General features: G+C 39.6%; 1 pseudogene; it reads right to left on the reverse strand.

Moving 5' to 3' along the window:
• Positions 1 to 12,336: 12,336 nt before the first annotated feature.
• Positions 12,337 to 13,447, reverse strand: LOC109388253 (actin, cytoplasmic 2-like; annotated as a pseudogene).
• Between the last annotated feature and the right edge of the window lie 5,864 nt (positions 13,448 to 19,311).

The raw sequence follows: 19,311 nt of genomic DNA on the forward strand, positions 1-19,311 counted from the left end.
GAATTTGAGAAATGGACTTTAGAGAGGAGACATTTGCTCAAGGGTACTCTAGCAAGAATTAGGCTGGCCCTCACATGCAGGTACGATAAGGCATAGTTTCCAAACACTACGCTGAGTCAGGGACCAGCACTGGGGTGAGGCAAGCAAGGTCCCCAGGGTGCAACCTTTCAGGAAGTGCTCCGCAGACTTGTGCAAATGCACGGCTGGCATCACAGAGTGAGTACCCTCTGAAATTTTACACCCTGGGTGCCTTGCTTGTGTCACCTTGGTTGTGCACCTGTGTGGCATTCTGAATTATTGGAGAATGAGCCGTGGCACACAGATTCTCACTTACAGGAGTTGCACTGCAGAATTCTGGAAGACTCAGTAAGTTAAAGATGAGAGCAGAGGCTCACAAGTGGGATCTCCGAGGGGATCAGAAAATGCCACCCCCAAATATAATGCTTTGACATGTTATTTGGAGCTGAAGTCACCTGAGAAACAGCAGATGTAAGATGGACCCTCTGACCTCCCTCTTTCTGCCTGAAAACAGATCCTAAAATTTCCCATGAGAAAGATGTGCTACCAATACCAGGAAGAGAACATCCTTATTACAGAGGCTGGGAGTCAATGCCAAAATGGCTCTGTACAAGCAAACCCACTAAAACAACTTCTATTTTCCATTAGTTTCTCCCCTATATTTTCTAGTCACTTCCTCACAATTTACCATTACTAGAAGCTTAAGCTCTTTTCCTTTGTCTTGTCACTTCTCCACAAATTTATTATTCTTTGTGTTAAAAACACAAAGCAATTAAAAACTGCATCTTCAGGTCTTCAGTTTTGCTATGAAGGCTCCAAGTGCACCTAAAAATATTAAATAAAATTTGTATACTTTTCTCCTGTTACTATGCCTTATGTCAGTTTAATTCTCAGGCCCAGCCACTGAGCTTAAGAGGATAGAAGACAAGTTTTTTCTCCCTACAGTGGCCGTGAGTATGCTGAGGAGAAGGACTGAAAGGTTGAGTATACAGAAGCTGGGAGCTGGAGAAAAGATAAAGGTCAGGAAGTCAACTGGTAGCCAGGAGAGAAACAGATGCAGAGAGTGGCAGTTAGGCAGAGAGTAGTCCATCACGTCACACTCAAGACACACAGTTCTTGAATTTCTACTGTTGAGGACCCTAGAACTCTTTTGGATTCCACGTGACCACCCAGTCCCATGAGATCCAGCCCTACTATGGTTCCTGCCATTCATAAGTGAATCTTTCTGTGGCAAGCTGCAGAAAATGGCTCTAACTTAAGAAGGGAATATATGCAAAAGGCATTAGGGATATAATCAAACAGAAGTTGGGAGAGTCCGGTCTGAGAACGGGTGGGAACTAAGACAGCCCTGGGGACAACAGCAGTCTCTGTGGCAGGAATGATTTGGTCAGGACGCTGTTATACAAGAAGGAAAACTTAATCACTGGCAGCTCTGTCCTGTGCTAAAGATGCAAATTCCAGGGAGGGACTATACAATGCCCTAGCTTGGGTCAAGGGCTTGTCCTTCTAGCTTGGGTCACAAACCAAGTCCCAAATAATAGCTCTGGCAAATTAACCAACGTGGAAGGGGCAATGGGGAAAAAAAGGAAATTGGGGTGCTAAGAAAGGGAAAAAGATGAATATTCATAAGCCACACCAAGAACTGTCCACTACCCTGCAGCATGGCGTTTTGTCCTTCCTGAGCTCCCACAGGCCTTCCCGAGTACCTGAGATTCCTGTCTTGGGTTCCTGTGAGCACCATGACTCCGGCCATCCCATAACTGTTACTTGAGTGATTCTCTGTCCCTTGCAACCATTAACAGCTGAGGCAAACAGCTGAGGAAAAGGGTGCTGTTCTATTTTTTTTTTTTTGGTCTATCTCCTACAGAAATTATTAAAACCTCTCAAAAAGATTTCAGTCTTCTCCTTCAGGGAGTGTTTAGCGCTACTGGATTCTCTTGTCTTTTCTGTCAGCTTTCTCTTGTGACATTTTCCACGTGGGAAGGAAAAGGGTCATAATATTATAGTATTTCTTTTTTCAGTTAATGCTTTAGCCTGGTATGGTTCAGCGATCAGCCCAAACACAGGCAAAACTGGGTCTGCACATTCCCTTGTTCTTTCTTTTTGAGATATAATTCACATGCCATAAAACTCACCCTTTTAAAGAATGCAATTCAGTGGTTGTTGTATACTTATAAACTTGTGCAATTATCACTACTATTTAATTCCAGAACATTTTTATCATTTACTCCCCATTCTCCCCTTCCCTCAACCCTGACAGCTACTAATCCATTTTCTATCTTTATAAATTTGCTTATTCTGGACATTTCATATGTATGGAATCATATAATATGTGGCATTGTGTGTCTGGCTTCCTTCACTTAGCATAATGTTTTCAAGATTCACTCATGTTGTAACATGTATCAGTTCTTTACTTCTTTTTATGGCTAAGTAATATGCTATTGTATGGATACATCACAATTTATAACTTCATAATTGATAGATATTTGGGTTGTTTCCACTTTGGGGCCATTATGAATAATGCTGCTAGTAAATATCATGTACAATTTTTTGTGTCAACATGTTTTCAGTTCTATTGGGTATAGACCTAGGAATGTAATTACTGGGTCATATGGTAATTCTACATATAACCTTTGAGAAACTGACAAATTGTTACCCAGAGAGACTGCACCATATGCAAAACATGAGGGTTCCACTCCACATTTTCAAAAACACTTGTTCATCATTTTGATTTTAAGCATTCTAGTGGGTGTGAAAAGATCTCTCATTGTGGTTTAGATTTGCATTTCCCTACTGGCTGATGATGTTGAGCATCTTTTCATGTGTTTATTGGCCATTTGTGTAACTTCTCTGGAGAAATGTCTATTCAGATCCTTTCTCTATATTTTAATTGGGTTGTCTTTTTATTGTTTAGTTGAAAGTGCTCTTTATGTATTCTGGAAACTAGTCTCTTATCTGAAATATAATTTGCAAATATTTTCTCCCATTCTGTCATTTGTTATTTCACTTTCTTGACTTTGAAGCACGAATATTTTTAATTTTGATGCAGTCCAATCTATTTATTATTTGGTTTTGTGCTTTTGGTGGCATAGCTAAGAAATCACTGGCTAATCCAAGGTAACAAAAATCTCACAACCATGTTTTCTTCTAAAAGTTTTATAGTTTCAGCTCTTACATTTAGGTTTTTAATTTACTTTGAGTTAATTTTTGCGTATGGTAACTTAGGCGGATCCAAATTCATGTTTGCATATTAATCTAATTTTCCCAGCATCATTTGTTGAAAAGATTATTCTTTTCCCCAATGAATTATTTTGGTACCTTTGTTGAAAAATCAAACAACTGTAAGTGTAAGGGTGTATTTCTGGACTCTCAATTTTGATTCCATTAATCCATATTGCTATCTTTATGCCAGTACCACACTGTCTTGATAACTGTAGCTTTGTAGTAAGTCTTGAAATAAAGAATTGAAGAATTGTGTGTTCTCCAACTCTGATCTTTTTCAAGATTGCTTTTGCTACTCTGGGTCCCATGCTATCCCGTGTAAATTTTAAGATCAACTTATAAATTTCTGCAAAAGAAAAGCTGCTGGAATTTTGATAGAGAGTGTATGTAATCTATAGATCAATTTAGAGAGTATTGCCATCTTAACAATATTGTTTTCCAATCTATGAACATGGTTTTGCATTTAAGTCTTCTTTAATTTCTTTCAAAATTTTTAAGGAAATTTTTACTTCTAAGTATTGTATTTCTTTGATGCTACTGAAAATGGAGTTGTTTTCTTATTTTATTTCCTGGCTGTTATTTGTTGATGTACAGAAATGCAATTGATATTTGTATATTGATCTGGTATTCTTAAAATTTGGTGAATTAATTCATTTCTTAGTTTTGATGAAGTCCTTAGGATTTCCTACATACAAGATTATGTCATCTACAACTAGTAGTTTTACTTCTTCCTTTCCAATCTGATGTGTGTTCTCTCATTTCTCTCTCTCTCTCTCTCTCTCTCTCTCTCTCTCTCTCTCAATTGCCCTGATTAGAGTCTTTTAGCACAATGTTGACTAGAAGTGGCAAGAGCGAACATCCTTGTCTTGGTCTTGACCTTAAAGGAAAGCTCTAAATCTTCCCATTAAGCATGATATAAGCTGTGGTTTTTTAACAGATGCCTTTTATCAGATTGAGAAATGTTTTTCTATTCTTAGTTTATTGAATGTTTTTATCAGAAATATTGAGATGATGTGGTTTTTTAACTTTATTCTATTAATGTGGTATATTACATTGATTTTGTATGTTAAACCAACCTTGCATTCTTGAGATAAGTCCCACTTGGTCATGGTGTATAATTCTTTTTATATGCTGCTGGATTTGGTTTACAAATGCACAAATATGCAGCTATTATTTTCCTGAGGTGTTTTGTGACTATATTCACCAGGGATATTGGTCTGTAATTTTTTTTTTCTCCTTGTGATATCTGTCTGGTTTTGGTATCAGGATAATACTGGCTTCATAGAATGAGTTGGGAAGTGTTCTGTCCTTTTCTATTTTTTCAAAGAATTTGGAAAGGCCTTTAGTAATGCAATTAAGGCCAAGAAAATGAAAGACTGCTTTGTGCTGAATAATTCTACGTTCCAGGTTATAAGAATACAAAATTATTATAAGCAAACATAGACTCTTATGAACAAGGTACTAAATATTTAAAAGAAAAATCAAGCCAAGTTTTGTCCCAGATAAAATTCATCCCCACCTGAAGTTTCTAGAAATAATTTACTTAAGCTATATCATAAATTTATATTTAGATTAATGGTTAAGTTTGTGAAAATGGAAATATAGCATATTCTTTGAAAAGAATTCAAGCAACACAGAAATATATTAGTAAGTAAAAAAATAAAATTTTATCACCGAGAGATAATCATCAGAAATATTTAGTAAATACCATTTTAGACCATGCTCTATATCATAGCTATTTAATTCCATATTTAAATGTATTCATTGTTTACCACCAATTCTTTTACTTTACCTTCTCTATACTTAAATCTCTTGGATATATGGATTTTATTAATAAGTAGTTTGTTCTAGGACTTCTGGGTAACGTGATTCCTGAGTTCCTTTATACTTAAGAATGTAAATATGCTTCCTTATATGCAAACAACTTGGCTGTGTAACATTCTTGTCTCACATTTTAACTATCTAGATATTGTTGTTATCTTATGGCACTGACTATTGCTGTGGAAGAGTCAGAGGTTAATCTGATTTTCCCGTTACAGATGACCTTTTTTATGTGTGTGGATGACTGAAGAACATTCTCTAATCCTTGAAATTCAACCAAATTTGACATGCTTCATCTCAAGTCAATGATTGCTTTTTAAAAGTTTATTTCCAATTATAGCTGACATACACTATTGTATTAGTTTCAAGTGTAAAACATAGTGATTAGACATTTATATACCTTATGAAGTGATCACTCCGATAAGACTAGAATCCATCTGACATCAGGTCGATCATTTCATATCACTTTTTTCTAGAAAAAAATGGGTCCCTTAATTGTTAGATTCACTTTCTTTTAATACTTTTTTTCTATTGCAGTTTTTATTTAGGCTCACTCTTTTAGGGTCAAACAAGTCTTATGTTGGGTAATGTTTGTCCTCTGCAATAAATGCTTTAACCTTTGTTTTCTTATCCTTTACAATTGTAGTGATTAGCCAGGTTTTCTTTTGTGTTAGAAATCTCATTTCAGTGGTGTCCAGTCTGTTTCTTGCTATTCCACATTTGTTAGATGATAACTGGTATTATTTTGGTCCTTGAATTTTTTTCTTAACTCTGCAATTTCCCTTTCCATCTCCTATTGTTGTTTTATTTATAGTGTTCAAACTCTTAGTTTATTGAATTAATAGTCTTATTAAATTCTCCTTAGGTGTAAAGTACTCATGAATATTTTTATGCTGTTGCTTAGTACTGAATATGCATAGTATTTATTTTTTTCTTTGAATATACATAGTATTTAAATAGTTACAGATGTTTCTTCTTAAACATCTCACACTCCTCTAAACTTTCATCATTTCGATATTTTGCAGAGACAATTTTTAATGTAGCTCTCTATATCATGTTTTAATCCTATCGATTAGGATGCCTTGGACTACAAATAACAGAATCTTTAACAATGTTTAAACAATAAAGACATTCTATTACCTCATGCATCTACTATCTAGAGGTAGTCAGTTACAAGGTTGGTTCCTCAGTTTCACTATGTCATCAAGAATCTAGGCTTTTCCCATCTTTCTGCTCTGCTGTCCCTCAAAATCACAATATGGCTGCCATAGCACCAAGACTCAAGTCCATACACACTAATATCCCAGGCAGCAAAGAAGGGGAAAGGATTAAAATGGTTGTATCATTTTTTAGTCCTCTTTTTACAAAAAGGAAAATCTTCCTCAGGACCTCTCTTCCTTCCACCTCCAACCCTTAAAGAGTCTTTCCCTCCATTTTGCCAGAACTGGATCATATGCCCTCCCCCAAATAAGTCATTGATAAAGAAGAACTAGATTGTCATTAATGGTCTAAGACAGTGGTTCTCAACTGAGGGTGATTTTGCCTTCCAGGGGCCTTTTGACAATATTTAGAAAGATGTTTGGTTGTCACAACTTCAAACCAAAATCAAGGTTCTATTGGCAAGAAGGAAGGGGAGAATAGGAGTTGAATATATGCACTACCTAGCTAAACATCATTGTCTAAAGGGAGGAAACCCATTTTCTGCTAGAATATCTACCAATAATTTATTTTTCTTACCAAAGGGATTGTTAAACTAACCTTCCTTTGTCATACAAGGACAAAATAGAACTCAGAGAAAATGTAGAGGTCTCATCTACACAGAGAGAAATGCTTCAGAATCATGCAATGAGAAAAAAAGAAAAAGTAATTGGGGTATAACAAGTGAAAAATGCTTTTTCAGAGTATTAGAAGAATAAACCTATGAAAAACAAACTCATCAAAATAGCCCTTCAAGTGAACTTTGTAAATATCCTTAGGAATACAAATAAGGGTAAAGTAAAATAGAGAATAAATTAGAAAAAAGGACATCTGTGGTAGACAGAAAAATGAGTCCCCAAAGATACCCATGTTCCAATTCCTGTAATCTGTGAATGTTACTTTACATGTAAATGGGGTGTTTTTAGATATGATTAAGTTGTTATGAGATGGGAAGATTATTTTTTAATTATCCTGGTAGGCCCAATGTAATCCACAAAGGTTCTTATAAAAGGGAAGTAGGAAGGAAGAGTCAGAATAAGAAATGTGACAACAAAAGCAGAAGTTGAAATGATGCAAGAAAGACCATTAGCCAATGAATGCAAGTGGCCTCTCAAAACTAAAAAAGGCAAGGAAACAGACTGTTCCCTGGACCCTCCTCCGGAAGGAATGTAGCCCTGCTGACACCCAAGACTGTAAAATAACAAATTTGTGTTGTTTTAAGCCACTAACTTGCTTACAGCAGCAACAGGACATCCAAGTGCAGATTGAGATAGAATAAGAACAGCATGAGACACAGTGATAATCTAAAGGGCTTGGATAATGCAAAGGCAAGACGAATCAAAACTGGACCAGACAGAGGCAACACTAAGTTAAGAGTTTTCATTGTTCATAGTGAAAATGGAACTGGGCATTTCTATTAGAATTTCCTGTGTATTGATTACAGTTTTTTATACATAGTAGTAAGGATTCTCCAGAGAAACAGAACCAAGAGGAGATTATGTGTGTGTGTGTGTGTGTGTGTGTGTGTGTACGTGTGTGTGTGTATTTTTTTTAAAGAAATTGTCTCATGCAATGGGGGAGGGGGCAGGGCTGGCATATCTGAAATTTGTAGGACAGGCTGGCAGGCTGGCAATTCAGCTAAGAGTTAATGTTGCTGTCTTGAGAATTCTATAAGACAGCAGGCTGGAAACTCAGGTGGAGTTTCTATGTTGCAGTCTTGAGAATTCCTTCTTCTTCAGGAAACCTTAGTCTTTGCTGATTAAGACCTTCAACTGACTGAATGAGTCCCACTCATATTATGGAGAGTAATCTGCTTTACTCAAAGTCTACTGATTTAAATGTTAATTACATGTAAAAAATACCCTTACAGAACATCTAGATTGATGCTTTGACAAACAACTGGGAACCATAGCCTAGCCAATTTGACACATAAAATTAACCATTGCAGTGTACTACATATGTACATTTAATGCTATAGAATGCAGTCCATAATTTTCCTTTGTTGTGTTCATCAACTTGCCTTAGTGTTTAGATCAAGATTCTTAATGTGGAATCCATGGACCACAAAAGGGTTCTCCATTTTCAGGTGAGAGCAGAGGGTTCATGAAGCTTTTCCAATTATAGACAGCATTTTGACTGGATGTATGCTAATGCATTTTTCTGGGACAAAGGTCCATAGCTTTCACCATATCCTCAAAAGAGTCTAGAAGGGTCTGAGACTGGCCAAGAAAGGTTAAGGAACCACGATAGGCAGACATTTAAACTGAGCGAACCATTTTTGACATGTGAAGGCTGGGTTCTGATGTCTGAAAAAGCAGGACCATACAGACTGTTCTGAGACTTATTCATTATACATATACAAAGTCCTCACCAAAGTCCTTGCAAATAATAGACTGAATATACATCTCTGCTTTCCAGCAAGGTTTTTCATATCTTGCTCTGATATGGTATTATAAGGGAGATGAAACAGTTCCACAGTGCAGTCCAAAATAAGTCTTTCAGAAGCAATTTTTGGTCATTACAATTTTATGGATGAGTTATTTAGTTAAATGGCAGTGAAGTGAGCAGCAGTGAGGAGACTTCCAAAATCTTAGAAATGAAAAAGAATGCTGCCCTCTGAACCCTAAATGTATCAACTCAGCATATATGAGAAGCCAACAAAATGTCTCCTAGGCCCTCAGAATGGCTGTGTAGTTAAAGTGAATGAATCAATTACTAGGAGAAACTAGTATTTTAAAGCAGTTCAGACTACAAAGGGGCTGTGCAGGGGAATTTCTAGGGTGATGGAAATATTCTGTATGATACCGTAGTTATGGACAAATGACATGCATTTGTCAAAACCCATAGAATTATGCATCACAAAGAGTGAACTTTTTTGCATGCACAGTTAAAAAATATCAACCAGGATACCAGGATGTTCAGGGATCCCAGGATGGAATGCAGACAGTGACAAATGAATCTAATTGTATTTCAAACATACGATATCACTTCACTAAAGGAAGTAGGGAACACAGGAGCTGACCTAAATAACTTTGGAAAACCATGTTTTGACTGGAAACTTTAAGGCTAAAGACAAAAAGAACCATATACATACACTATAGTTGGTATGAGACAGCGTTTCTGAAACTGGGTATGCTCTGGTAGAATAAATAATTAAGTTTTAGATAATAGGAGCCAGATTTCTCACTGTCAGAGGATAAACTTAAAAATTAATCAAGAAGAGAAGGCTAGAATGAATCCTGTAGTGTTCTATTAGAGTTGGGGATGTCTGTATGAGCTCATGTTTTTTTAATATATATGCAGATAGATACAGAAACAAATATAGATATGTTTGTTTTCATGGGTTAGTATTTGTATGGACACATACAAACATACATACATATTTGCTAGTTCTGTTCACTGAGTGGGCCTGGAAGCAGTGGCACCTCAGTAGCAATGAGTTCTCCCAGCTTGGAAATCTTAGTTTCTAAATAAAATTCTCTAACAAAGGGCCACAGGAGGTAACCTGAAAGCGCTCTCAAAGCTGGAGAAAAATTTGGCCAAAGCTGGAACAATTTGAGCAAAGAAGCTATAACCCAAAGAATAAAATAAATATCCATGAGCCCATATTAATATAAATAAGCAATTGAATAAATAAGTAGATAGGTAAATGCTAGAGAAAGAACAAATTTGCCTTATGGAAGAATTCAAAACAGTATTTGAAAACACTCTGTGCTCCAGGAGGTAGAGCTTAATTCCCCTCTCCTTGAGTGTGGGCTGGACTTAGGGGCTTGCTTCCAAAGAACAGAGTATAGGGGGGAAAAAAAAGGAGAAAACTGGCAGGCACTACCTTAACCAAACAGGTAAGGTTAACATCACTGGTGATAAATCATGCTGATATCATATACCCCTGACAATATGTGAGGAAAAGGCAATTCACCTTTGTGGTAATTTCCCCCAAACTGGTAACTTTGGTGTAATCCTGAGAAAAACCCAAACTGAAGGATATTCTAAAAAATATCTGACCAGTATTCCTCAATACTGTGAAAGTCATGAAAAACAAGAAAAAACTGAGAAACTGTCAAAGACTGGACAGGATTAAGCAAATATGATGATGACTAAATGCAATGTGGGACATTGGGTTGGATCCTCGAATATAAAAAGGACATTAGTGAAAAAACTGGTAAAATCTTAATAAGGTCCATGATTAATAGTATGTCAATATCAATATTAACTTCGTAGTTTTGACAACTGTACCATGATTGTGAAAGATGTTATCACTCAGGGAAGCTGTGTGAAGGGCATATGGGAACTCTGGAAATACCTTTGCAACTTTTTAGTAAATCTAAAATTACTCCAGAAGCATAAGCAGGTTCAGAAAAGCAAATTCTGACAGACTGTCTAAGACAAGAAAAATGTTCTTCTGTGGGTCAGGGATATTTCCCCAGGTCTGAGCTGGCTGAAATATGCCTCACGTCTAACAGTCTCCTTTGAGTGGAATTCCCTGCTTACCCAACCACTTTGGATCACCAACTCAGCCTACGAGGAAGGGTCTGTGGTCCTGGGAAAAGGGATGCACTGAAGAGGGCCCATAAACACCCTGTCACTAGAAAGATACATCCCCTAATCACAAATCAATCAACTGGCATTCAGATCAATTGTACCAACCCCATCAAATTTAGTTTTGAATCTCTCAGAGAAGCTGCTCATTCCAAGGTACAAAGTCTATTTTCTGGACTAGCAAGCCTCAAATTCTGAACTTACAATCCAGTAGGTTCCCTCTCCAACTCCTACCCATCCCCACCCTGCTTTTATCCACATTGTTGTTCCAGCTCAATAGGCCTTCTGGCAGCCAGCAATCCTAGCAATGCCTCAGGTAACACCACACTTGCTCTTTACAATAAAAACTATCTGACACCTTGGCATCTCTTTTACTTTCTTGAATAATACGAACACCAGTTTCAAAACTGAGTTTCCCTCTGCCTCCTCGATGTTTTTATTAAGTGAAAGTTGTGGCTGTGTTTTAGGGCATAATAACAATAAGAACCCAGCCTCTAGCAGATTTTTACTGTTTTGAAAGAAAACTTGATTCTTTCCCTCCTGTACAACTAATTTTTTTTTAATCTGTGTGTACCTTCCCTGAGCTTTTCCTTATCATTCTGTGTAAAGGCCTGTGTAACCTGAATTGCCACTTTCCAGAGATGACGAGAGAAATACTCAAGTCATTTGTATTTCAAATAGTAGGTCATCCCCCTTTCTCAGTTTTTATAGTTTCTAAAACTTTGCCTTGAACCTCAAGTTATTCTGGCCAACATGACTCTAACCTGATTGTCAATAATATTTAGTAACTGTTGTATAACTGACAGCTTTTCTTTACCAAAGTTCACCAAACCCTATATTGAAAACTACAATGTGTTTGTGAGTCAAGCATAAGGCATGCAGAGCTGGTCAGAATGAAAACTGAGGTTGCTGAGTATTTGTTTCCTCTTCACTGGTCAAAGTTTAACATAATTTTTGTGTGTGTGATTATTACAGTAAATAAGCACTGGACTTTAAAGAAATGGATAGGGTAATTTTTCTTTATTTTGACTGCAGCACTTTATTTTCCTTACAATGACGTCTTGCTGGGGCCTACTGTTCTCACATGACAGTAGAAAACCAACATTTGTGGTGATTTGTTAAGGAATTGCGTACAAAAAATTCACATGAATAGGCGGCTCTTGCACATTAATGCTCTGCACAGATCAAGAAATGCATGGCATGGTCTTGCGATTATCAAGCCACCAGTTTTTCTTGCATAAACATGTTCTCTCTTCAGCCACCAAGTGACCGAGCCACGTGTACTAGGGTTTAAATCAAAGATATGCACAGGCTATTAAACATGTATCAAGGGAATGGTTAACTTGAATACAAGGTCAAAATCAGCAACCAGGTCTACAATCCAGTGCTGATATCAGATACAAGATTCAAGGACGGATTTCTTTTCAAAGGCTTATTCCAGTTTCATGAGGCTAGCATGAGGCATATACATTTGCCAGGGCAAGCTTATATTTCTAATGAACTCATGCAGCAAATGCTACGCATTTGCTCGCAGTCCATTTAGAAGCATTTGCAGTAGATGATGGAGGGGCCCGACTTGTCATACTCCTGCTTGCTGATCCACATCTGCTGGAAGGTGTGCAGTGAAGCCATTCACACTGAGTATTTGTCCTGCGGAGGGGCCGTAACCTTGATCTTCACCATGCTGGGGGCCAGGGCAGTGATCTCCTTCTGCATCCTGTGGGCCATGCCAAGATACATGGTGGTTCCACCAGACAGCACTGTGTTGGCCTGCAGGTCCTTTCGGATGTCCACGTCACACTTGATATGGAGTTGTATGTAGTCTTGTGGATGCCGTAGGACCCCATACCCAGGAAGGAGGGTGGGAAGCACACCTCTAGACAATGGAATCACTCATTGCCCATGGTGATCACCTGCCCAGCGGGCAGCTCGTAACTCTGCTCCAAGGAAGAGGAGGATGCAGCAGTGGTGGCCATCTCCCGCTCAAAGTCCAGGGCGACATAGCAGAGCTTCTCCCTGATGTCATGCACAATTTCCTACTCAGCCGTGGTAGTAAAGCTGTAGCCACGCTGCGTGAGGATCTTCATGAGGTAGTTGGTCAGGTCCCGGCCAGCCAGGTCCACACAGAGGATGGCGTGGGGGAGGACGGACCCCTCGTAGATGAGCACAGTGTGGATGACACTGTCCCCAGAGTCCCTAACAATACCAGTGGTGCTGCCAGAGGCATACAGGAACAGCACAGCCTGGATGGCCACATACATGGCTGGAGTGTTGAAGGTCTCAAACATGATCTGAGTCATCTTCTCATTAGAGAAGAGGTTCAGGGGGGTTCAGGAGGGCCTGGGTCAGGAGCACAGCGTGCTCCTGAGGGGCCACACACAAGTCGTTGTAGGTGTGGTGCCAGATGTGCTCCATGTCACCCAGTTGGTGATGATGCCTTGCTCGATGGGGTGCTTGAGGGTCAGGTTGTCGCGCTTGCTCTGGGCCTTGTCGCCCACGTAGCTGTCCTTCTGCCCCATGTCCACCATGATGCCCTGGTGTTGGGAGTGCCCGATGATGGATGGGAACACAGCTGAGGAGTGTCATCCCTAACAAAGCCAGCTTTGCACATGCCAGAGCCATTGTCAGTCACGAGCGGCAATTTTTTCTCCCTTTGCGATCGTGGAGGCAGCGGTCGCAGGGCGTGGAGCATCAAAAGGACGAGGGGTCGGAGCTGGCTGCAGCGAGTGAGCTGGCTAGGGCAATTTTTGACTGACAAAATTTTTGTATTATTGCTACAGATAAGCCTGGACTTAGTGCTCGCTTTACAGAGCACTGTTCAGGGATGCACAAATCCAATGATTCAGCTCTATGAAATGCACATTTTCAATTTTACTACATACCGCCAAATTGCTTTTCAAAATGCAATGTACTAATTTACAAGCAGTTTATGAAAGAGTTCCTGTTTCATTACATCCTTTCCTAAACTTTCTAATATCAGACCTTTTACCCGTTACTCTGTGGGTTGATCTCTCCCCTCAGCAATCAATTCCTGTTCTAAATGGCTATCTCACTAGATGAGGAACCCCCACTCTCACCTTAGCACAAGACTTTTGAGCCTTTAAGGTCCCTGAGAATAAGATATAATTCCACAGAAGTAAAATAAAAGCGTCATTAGTGGGCCAATAATTAAATATGGATGTAATCATTTGTTCTTTTCTGATCTGTAGTAAATGTTTTAAGCATAATCACACAATGTTAAGACATTGTCATCAGAAGTCCATTAAGCACTACTGCTTACAACCTGGCACAAGAGTAGGCCTTCAATAAAATTATCTGTTGAATGAACAGAAGGAAATGTCACTGTGTAGCCATGTACAAGTACAACTGGGTGTTTCTCTTGATCCCTCTTTTCTTTGTCTCCCCTGGTAACACGAGTTGCCAGGACTCATCAGTTCTACTGCACTGAGGTATTTTTTTTTGGCTCTGTCCTCCTCTGAATTCCCACTACCGTTGCCCATCTAAATCTCTTGCCTTGTTTCCCATTCTCTCATTCCAAGTCTTTTTCCTACTTCTGGCCCCTCCTCCATATGACCACTAGGGTTATCATTCTAAAGCTCAAATACAATAACGTCAGTCCTCTTTATAAAAAAAATTCCAATACATGGCACGCAAGGGTTTTCGTAACCTTTCTTCAATGTATTTTTCCAACTTCATCTCTTACTGCTTTCTCATCAAGCACTCTGGCTTTCTATTCCAAACTTGACAAAAGTCAAGCTATTTCTCACATTTCAACTTGTTGGTTACTCTTTCATGTTTATGTGACATTCTACATGTTCATCTTCTGGCTGGAAAACACTCATCTGACAATGTCCTTACTCATCCTTTGGGATTCAAGCATTACCTCCTCTGTGGAGCCTTTGACTCCCAGAAACTATGCTAAATGCTTTAAAATATTAACTCATTCAGCTTCATAGCACCCCTCTGATGCAGGTGCTATTATTGTTATCTCCATTTTACCCCTGGGAAACTAGGCACAGAGGGGAAATAGCCTGATCAAGGTCACAGAGACAGTAAGTGGTAGTGCTAGGATTCTATACCCCGGGTTCAATTCTAGAGTTAGGACTCCTAATCACCACGCTCTATTCTACTCAAGCCAATCGTTGCTTAATTCATTAGAAAAAAACCCTACAATTTGCTGTTGTAATAAATATTGTTACAGTGATCAAATGGCTTTGTTTATGGAGAAACTACAATCTGTGCACTATTCTCTGCTCTGGATAATAAGAGATTAGGAAATGAGTCAAATATAAGTTTTACTTTCTTAAAGAGCCATACCTTTGTATATACTGACAATTTTTTTATACATAGGTGTGGCTTGCTGCCAGAGGTTCTTCCAGTTTGGGGCCTTTGTTTACAAACATTTCTGGGAGGAGGCCTTTCCCTACAAGTTCAAAAGTGTGACGGAACTGATCTTAGAAGACTTTAGGCTCAGTTCTCGAAAAGCACCACCCAAGAGCAAGAAATAGGTGATTCAGAGGCTGTGGCTTACACCTTTGACATGCTGTGATGTTCAAATACAAATTGTGAACTAGTGGTTCCCATTTTGGGCATCTGCAGCAGCTTTGTTTTGACTCATGTATGAAGGTAGTAAATCTCTAAAAAAAAACAAAAAAAACAAAAAAAAACAGAAAAAAGGAGACAGGAAAAAAAAAAGAATAATCTCCAGGTCTCAGGGTTCTATTGAGTTACTATTGCCCAATGAGGTCCAAACAATGACAACGCCACCCAAAAAAGAAGGGTAAAATGATCATCTAATCAATGGGGGAAGAAATTGTCCAGCAAGGTGGTTTCTTCTTTTTACAATGAGGCTTGGAAAATAGACAATGGATGGTATTTAAAGAAATGTTACAAATCCTGTTCCTCTTCCTCCCAACTCCTATGAGCTAGGTAACACTAGGACACTTTTATCAATAAACAGGGTCTAGAGGAAACAGTTGAGAATGTAGGGGAGGCAAAATTTTACCTCTACCTTTTTAGGGTTTTTCAGCTGGGCTTGAGAATTAAAACTGATATAAGACAGATGAACAGGTGAAAAGTATACAAATTTATATGTTTTATAAATTTCCTAAGAAAATGAAGACCCAAAGAAATGGCAAAACCTACAGGCTTTTACATTAGATTGAACGAAGAAAGGCAATTGTGGAAAAGTAACTATACTATAAAGGGAGGCTAAAGGAAGGTAAGAATTATTTTAACAGGTCTATTTATACAGGATTCTCTCAGCTTTGAATCCCCATTGAGGGACGTGTTAAAAAACTTTGAAGCTGAAAGTTTTTCTGGAAAAAACGGCTTACTGGGCCATATGCTAGCCAGAAAAAGGACCAGGTCCTGGGGCATGCAGTCTAAACTGCCAGTGGCAGCCCTAAATGGGGAAGACAAGCATGTCTGATGTGGCTCTTTTACCAGTTGAGTTTGGGGTAGAAAGATGTAAGTTGTTTTGAAAGAATTTACATTGGCTATAGATAGAGGAAGAGGTGAAGCAAGGCTAGCTCTGGGTTAGGTATATAGTCTGTAAGGTATATAGTCTGTTAGGTATATAGTCTGCTCTTTCTGGATTGTTTGTGGGCAAAAGTCTGGAAAGTTCATGCATTGGCTATTTTATCTAGATAACTTTGGAAATAGCCATCTGGAAGTTAATTCAAAGTTTCGACATATGTTCAGGAAAGCAAGCAGTATTTTGTTGCTTTTCTCTGGAGGTTATCAACTGAACAACCTTTCTTGTGTCTTCTTCCTGCCCTCCTGCCAGCTGTAATTTAATTTAGGACAGCTCAGAATATTTTCCTTGTCAAATGTTTCTTTTCTCCAAGTATAGTGAGGACATCTTTCACACGGGAGTTTTTATCTCCTCTTTTCAGGAAGAAAAAGGGGGATTAGAATACCCTTCTTGTATCTGCTGTTTTTAAAGTGTCTTTGCTCTAAATAATCCTTGTGCCACTATTTACAATAGCCAAGAAATGGAAGCCACCCAAGGGCCATCAATAGACAACTGGATAAAGAAGATGTGGTACATACATACGATGAAATATTACTTAGCCATAAATAAGAATGAAATCTTACCATTTGAGACAACATGGATGAAACTGGAAAGTATTATGCTAAGTGAAATAAGTCAGACTGAGGAAGACAAATACCATATGATTTCACTTATATGAAGACTCTAATGAGGAAAATAAATGAACAAACAAAACAGAAACAGACTCACGGATACAGAGAACTGATGTCCTCAGAGGGGAGGGGGGTTTGGGAGCTGGGTGAAAAAAGTGAAGGGAGGGCCAGCCGAGTGGCTCAGTTGGTTAAGAGCTCGCTCAAGGGTTTGAACTCTGAGCAACAGCGGTTCGAGTCCAGCGAGCTGAGTTGCCGCTGAGCAGCCAACAGGTGGCAGGATGGCTCAGCTAAAAAAAAAAAAAGTGAAGGGATTAAACAATACAAATTGGTAGTTACAAAATAGTCACGGTGATGTCAAGTACAACATAGAGAATATAGTCAATAATGTTCCAACAGCTATGTATAGTGCCACGTGGGTACTAGACTAATGTGGTGGGGTGAATCACTGCATAAATTATATAAATGTCTAACCACTATGCTGTACACCTGAAACTAATATAAAATAATATTGAATGTCAAATGTAACGGAAAAAAAATTGTTAAATAGTGCCTAATTGCAAATGGTATGCTGATAAACCTTAGCAGTGGTTAACTTAGTGTCCTCTAAGAAGATACCTTTGAATTTCCCAGGCTGAGTTAGATTTTTTATACGTATTCCCTCATACTGCATTCTATTGGAATTACCTATTTATGTCTGTCTCCCTATTATATATACTCTTTGTTCTGTAGGAAACACTGTTTTATCTAACTTTATGTGCCTAGCTCAGGGGCAGGGACTTTAAACAAAGGCATTTATCAGAGCTGAACAACTTAATGATGAAATTACTAAATAGGAATCCCACCATCTTTAACTGTTTTGCTGCTGATGCCTTCTCCACAGGCTAGAATTTGGCCCAGTTCTTATGTTTGTTTTAGGGAGACTATTGGCCCATTTCTAAGACTGTTTCACCTGACCCTGGCTATTTCAGAATTCTGCTACTGGACTGGATTCCAGGATCACACATCTTGCCTAACCTCGTGGAATGTTTTATCCCTGAGGCTTAGCAGCTGGTTATCTTTGTGTTCTGTGCCCTCCTGTGAGCTCCTCCAGGACAAAAGCCACAGTATTCAAATGAAAGTTTCCTGGGTTCAGACTTAAGTGGCCACAGAGTAGGCAGCTCAGTCAAGTTTTGTAGTTTCCAATTGGGTGCAGCACCCATGGGTGCTTTTGCGTTACTAACATGGCCATGCACTGAGACAAGCTCTAAATCCTTAAAGAAAAAACATTTTGAATCATCTTAGTCCATCCTTAAAGTACCAACGTGTGTGTGTGTTATTCACCGTGCCAGGAGATTTCACTGATTTTAAATTCTCACAATTCCCCTTCCCCCCTTTTTTTTCTTTCTTGTTTGCCATCTTTGAATGATAGCTAAATCCTAATGGGATTGTTTATACCATGGGACTCCTATGTAGCTCCATAACCTTACCATAAGGTTATGGTAAAGTTTGTACAGAACGACTCTCACACTCATTTTATTTTAAAAACTGAGATATTATACGTTGAGTGCACTAATCTTAAATCTAAGGCTCGATGAGTTTTTACATATGTATATACACGTTTGTCCCAGATCAAGAAGTAGAGTTTTTCAAGTTAATCCATTAGATTACCTTGTGTCCTTTCCATCCCACCCCCGAGATAACTACTACATCCTCTCACCGTAGATAAGTTTTGTACGAAATTATTCTGGAAAGAGTAAAAGGATTTTGCCAACAGTCCCGTGGGGCAAGACGGGACCCCGTCCCGCACGCTCCGCTCCCTCCTTAAAGGGAATCTGGCGGAGGTTCCAGTGTTCCACCGAGCTCCGCGCTCACGGACCAAACCAGCCCCTCCTCAAGGCGCTGGGCCCCACGTAGGCAGTGCCGGAGCACGCCACAATGGCCGCCCGCAATCTCCCCCGCCAGTTCTCGCCGCATCCTTCCCACTATTGGAGTGAGCACCCCTTCCGCGCGGCCGAAATCCGGGCGTGGCCCTGGGCGCGACCCGCCGGAACGCAAGCCGCCAGGGGGGGCGCTCCGGGGCCCGGGATGTGAAGCGCACGCCCATTGGCTGAGCTTTCCCCCGCAGGCATACCCTCCGGCCCTCTCTTTGCGCTTCCATTGGCGGTTCGCGTTCCATCCGTGCCCGTCCCGCCCCCCTCCCTCCCGGATGGAAACGGGGTTGGGGGGGTGGGAGGCCGAAGCGGAGAGGCGGGTGAGCGGTCCTGTTGGTTAGGGGGCCGCGAGGCAGCCAATCAGGACAAGACGTGGAAGAGAGGCGTCGCGCCAGCCAGTCACATTCCGCGGTTTGGGTCGGGCGGCTGACGCGAGTGAGGGCCGCAGCCAATGGGT

The sequence above is a fragment of the Hipposideros armiger genome, unplaced genomic scaffold (assembly GCF_001890085.2).
Source record: "Hipposideros armiger isolate ML-2016 unplaced genomic scaffold, ASM189008v1 scaffold_188, whole genome shotgun sequence".
NCBI lineage: Eukaryota > Metazoa > Chordata > Mammalia > Chiroptera > Hipposideridae > Hipposideros > Hipposideros armiger.